We start from the raw sequence: 6,000 nt of genomic DNA on the forward strand, positions 1-6,000 counted from the left end.
CCTTCATTTTAATTTTTCCTGTGTAATTATCTCAGTATGCATCAATTTTCTCTATAAAATTGATATTACACTTTTTCCTCTGTTTTTTTAAACTCAAAAATAAAGATAAATAGAAGATGTTTATTGGGACATCTGTAAAAATATGATACAGAAATTTCACACTTAGTTAGAAAAGTTGCCAATAGGTGGTGCTATATGCTGTATTACAAAAAAGGAGTCCCTGTAACGAGTGACCTGAAATCCGTAGCGACCAGTCTGCTTACAGTTCCACTGTTAAAACGTGAAAGAACGTTAGGTTATTGAAGGACGTGCATGAAATCATGTATTCCCAGATTAAATTACAGTCCTACAGCAACAAGGCGCAGTTTTTAACCCCGATTTAACATTTCAGAAGGTCCTGATTCAAAAACTATTCGTGGGCTTTTTGATAAATTTCAAGGAACAGGAAGCATGGCTGATGAATTATTGGGGAATGTTGGTCCCAGGCACTCAGCAGGCATGCTCCTAACGATTGATGATGACGGATTCTCTGTTGGCTGAATATGGTTCACAGATGAACTACATTTGCACATGAATGGTGTCATGAACAAACAAAATTGGTGAGTTTCAACTGCTGAAAACCCCCATTTGCAATTTTATTAACCTCTTCGCCGTCCATAGCGCGTTCAAGTGAAGGGGCCGTAACGAGCTTCAAGCGTTTTACATTTTAAATGCTTTCTAAATGTTTACTTATTTGAGTTTTAATTTTTGTTTGTTCTAATACCTTTTAGAGGGCAGCACTAATCAGGCATTCTATTTCTAATTGAATTTGCCCTGGGTTTTATGAATATTCGCCCCATTTTACATAAGATACAAGACAGTGAGAGATGGATTCAACATCTACTCAACAGAAAAAGAAAAAAAAAATGATGTTGTGAATTGGAAAGACAAGAATGATATACGTTTGATGTAGTTACTCCTGAAAATGTCGCGAGAGTTTCTACACTTATTCAGGAAAATCCAAAGAACTCCATCTGAAGGCTTGCAGCAGAATCCGCCTTAACAGCATGCACAGAATACTGAGAAACAGGTTACACATGTATCTGTTCAAGATCCAATGTCACCAAACCATTCTCGTTTGAGCTGTGCAACAGAGAAAAGACTTCATGAATGAATACGTTTGATGAGTACAGTCCATAATAAATCGATGATTGATGTTGATGTTAGAACAGGGAAAAGAACTGTAAAAAACCAATAATTGTAAAAGATTACAACAACAAAACGGGAGGAGTGGACCGCCTGGATCAGATGATATCAAATTATCCTACTGTTAGAAATAAGCAGAGATATTATTATTTTTTTATTTATTATACTTTATTTCCTTATAATTTTACTTACTATTCATTGACATTCATCCACTACGAAAGTTATGATGTACAGAGAAAACAACATTACACGCTATGAAAAACAGACAGCCGCTGGGGAGAAATTTTCGCGGACAGGAGAGGACGGCTAAAGGGTTTATTAAAAATGCCTTGGTTTTAATTTTTTTAAAAACTGCTACATTCCCCAAAAGTTACTGTTTGGGTTGCAGTATCCAGCAAAGACGTTATTGGCCTCGTCTTGTGAGAAAGATCACTTCTGACCTTTATGTTGAAATGTTGGAGCAATTTATCACCACACTGTTAGCATTGAGGATGAATCAGGCGCTTTGTAGTTCATGCAAGATGGAGCCCGACCGCACCGAACAGCTGTTCCAGTTCCTTGAGGAATACGTTGGGGATAAAGTTATTGCTATGGGCTATTCCAAATTTACTGGAACAGGCATGCATTGGCCTCCATCATCAATCTTAACCTCTTGTAATATTGCCTCCTTTGTGAGGCATCTTGAAGGACATTGTCTTCCAGAAGAAGCCTGCAACACTGGACGAGCTTGAAGAATCCATCTGTCAGGCATGTGCATCCATTTCCGTTGACATACTATGGGAGGTATGTAAAAATTTCGTTCTTCGTTTTCACCACCGTTGTACTGCGAAATGTAGATCTTTTGAAAAGATTGTGATGTGAATCCACGAGTATTTTTGCTACAAAACGTAAATGTTTTGTAGCTTTTAATGTGTATTTAGTTATCTTAATATCGTTTAAGAATCAATGTCATAAATTATATGTATTTTAAACTGTGACATGTTAATAGATTACGATTTTAATAGTGCTTTTTTAACGTTTTTTAAATAAATTTAATAATGACCATATAAATCTATAATGGCTAAAAGTATCTAACTAGCTAATTTATTTATTTGTAACTAACTGTTCACCCTTAAAAGTTATCTCAGCATATTAAAGTGAGTTATTGCCTTTCATTAATCTTTACCGTGGTCACAAAGTACAGCACAAAAATGTAAAAATTAATTCTTTGCATCTAGTGAGGCTAAAAGTAATACAAAACAACTTATCACCTCTGGTACTTTAGTGGCTTATTGGAACCTTTAAATATATAAACTGGGTTTCAAATCCAGGAAGTTATGACACTAATTGCAACAGTCAGGCAGAGCACAACTTTCAAAAATTTGCCAACTATGCCTACATCAAGCTTTCAGGTTTGTTTTGATCAGCAGACCTCTCTCTCTAGCATACAGCAGCGGGGGTAATATCCAGTCTTTTGTAACGAATCATGCTGATTATGATTTTACTTCCCATTTTAACCTATGGCGTTTGACATAAAATCTACCTGCTATTTACTGAAGCTCTAAACTGAGCAAGTACGTGACAAAAGGAGACCCCCCCCAAAAAAAAAAAAAATCAACATAAAGCTAACTGTTAGTAAAAACGTAAATAAAATGTAACTAATATTTTTTCAAATATTTCTAACTATTATAAGGGTAAAATATTTAATGCTACCGGATAAACTTTTTAAATTTGACGTTATTCTCAAATTTGTTTTATAATTGTGTTTATTAAATTATGTTTAATAATAATGCATTCTACTTGTGGATCTACTTTATTCGTTGGATGTTATCACAAAAGTGAAGTTTAGGCATAACTAATGTTTTTAATTGAATTTATTCAGTTCCCATTTGTTGATGGGTCCTTATTTTTTTTTTCATTAATGGTCTTTAAAAGTACTTAATTTCCATGTGCAAAAATGTGTATGAACCCTGAAATCCCTTTTGAGACCCTATTGGTAAAGGTACTAAGGATAATTTATTGAATAACTGGACAGCTTACTAAAGTTCTTCACAGTCCATGACCAATTTTCATGTATCTAGCAATTTCTAATCTTCAACACATAATAATATACATTTTTCAAGTTTTAACCTGATACTTAATTGAAAAGCCTTTGCGTACTTAAAATGTCTTACTGATCTAATTTTCAGTTGTTACAATATGTAGACACTACTATGCAAAACTTGAGCAACTTTTCTACTTTTCTGATTTTGGCCTTAATTTTGAAAAAATCAACCTCGAGGTATGAAATTAATACTACAAAGGTACAATGTAGTATTTAAACGATAAGGAATTATAGTAGTAAAAAAAAAAAAAAATGGGCCGCATACAGTACGAACAACAGAAAAAAGCTTCATTGACAGAGTGGCACTGGTACAAAAAACTGTCAGGCCAAGAAAAAGAACAAAACTGAAGAGTCTGTGGCGTTCCGACAGATACTTCAACTTCTATTCATGAGATGGCGCCACGTGTAAAATCCAGTTCTTAATCGGAGCAGCAAAGCGACGTCATTACTCACTCAGATTTCTCGTGAGACAACTGTATGCGACGGTAGCATGAACTGTGTTCCGAGCTCTGCGTTGATCTCTGCAATGTAATTTAAATTGTAATTCAGTACTTAATATATTCTTTTGTTATAGGAGATTGTCTACTCTTATTTTCTTTAATTATATCATGCATTAAGCACGCGACCACCAAAAGTGGTGACCTTTTGACTGAGCACGCTACTGACAATGGATTTTCAACGACCCTAAGCCACGTGCATCCAAGGCATTCTGAAGAACTGACTAAAAATAACAACGAATATGGACATTAAACGTATGCTACAACGTACCCCTTCAATTATTTCTAGAAGTATTGATATATATTGCTTGTGTTTTTTTCAAAGTCGTGCATATCATCGCAAGGAGCTTCAGCAAATCATCAATGTGATCTGTTCCGTTCCGCTGACTTCGCCAGTCGTGCAATAATTCTTCGATCATTCAACTTTTGTGACAAATGTGATACAATAGTGATTTTCGCTAAATGTGCTACATCAGTAATTTTTCTGCAACGTGCTACGGCAAAATTCTTCCCTCAGTGTTCGAAAGTAGTGAATTCTTTTCCCATGTGCTACAGGAGTGATTTCCTTTTTTCCTTCGAAAGTGCCTTAGCAGTGTGAAGTGGTGATTTTGTGTGTGCGCAATACAAAATGAACGCATCATTTTTTTTTTCTCAAATAGGGGTTTCTTTTCAAATGCATTTCGGTAAAATATTATTTGTGTGTGTAATTGCTGACCCTGTCTTATTAGTGTGTGTATCGTTACGTAAATTTTTTCTGCATGGTTAAAATATTTATTGTTATCATGGTAAAATATCAATAGTGTATCCTCAGGCTACAATATTTGTGCTGTTAAGTGTTTATTAATTAAAGTGAAAATTATCTATCAGTATGCCCGACGATATTCCACCAGAGCCACAAATCACACGTGTTGCGGTGAAGCCATCGCCTTTCTGGAAAAATAATCCTTCATTGTGGTTTGCTCAGATCAAAGCACAATTTTCTATCTCTCGCATTAGTGAGGATTCTACAAAATTCAACCACGTAGTTGCAGCAATTGAGTCTGATATTCTGAATTCAGTGCATGACTTAATTCTCAAACCACCTGATTGTGATAAATACTCCAAACTGAAACAGCGGCTCATTGAAATCTATTCAGAAAGTGAATCTTCAAAAATACGTACTTTACTACAAGGACTTGAACTTGGAGATCAGCGACCTTCATACTTGCTGTCACGAATGCGTGATCTGGCAGGAAGCCATTTTAGTGACGACTTGTTGAAGTCACTTTGGCTTTCGCGTCTCCCTAATAACATACAAATAATTCTTGCTGCTTCCAATGAAGATCTAACCCGTTTAGCAGCAATGGCTGACAAAATTAATGAACTTGTTACTCCAGCTTATGTCAGTGCTGCTAATGCTGCACCTTCCAGTTCATCCCTCGAACAACAAGTGGCTGAATTGACCAAAAAAGTATCTGAACTCTCTACAAGTCTTCATGCTTCACGGAGATACAATCGATCAAATTAGGGCCCACGTAATAAATTTCGTGCCCGAAGAAGGAGTCGATCTCGTCACAATACTCGAACGCAGTACAAAGAACCCACAAGTGGCATATGTTTTTATCATATGAATTTTGGCGCTCAAGCTCGCAAGTGTGCCCCTCCATGCACTTTTGAACAAGCGGGAAACTAAATGGGCGGTCTTCTGCTGGCCAACAGAATGTCCGCCACATCGACAGAATAGTACTGGCTGATCGTTCAACTCAGTTATGTTTTCTAGTAGATACTGGAGCTGACATATCAGTGCTCCCGAGAACTAAAACAAATGCTCACCAACTTAATAAACTTGTACTGTATGCAGCCAATGGTACCCAAATTGCAACCTACGGCACCAAACTATTGACACTTGATTTAAACTTGCGCCGGATTTTCAACTGGCCTTTTATTATTGCGGATGTAACTCAAGCAATTATTGGTGTCGACTTCTTCACACATTTCCACCTTCTAGTGGATGTCAAGAATAATTGCTTAATTGATGCTACAACTCAGCTGACATCACAGGGCCAAGCTTATCGAACGTACCTACCAACATAAGTGTTGTATCGGGCAGCACACGGTTTCATCGGTTATTAGCAGAATTCCCTGACATTTTAAACCCATCCAAATCAGGGCAGCATACTCATCAGCCAGAAGTGTATCATTACATTGAAACACATGGCCCACCTGTATTTTTCAAGCCTCGTCGTCTTTCTCCAG

This window comes from Stegodyphus dumicola, chromosome 6, assembly GCF_044657685.1.
Source record: "Stegodyphus dumicola isolate Sdum_Otavi_A_Nest chromosome 6, ASM4465768v1".
Lineage (NCBI taxonomy): Eukaryota > Metazoa > Arthropoda > Arachnida > Araneae > Eresidae > Stegodyphus > Stegodyphus dumicola.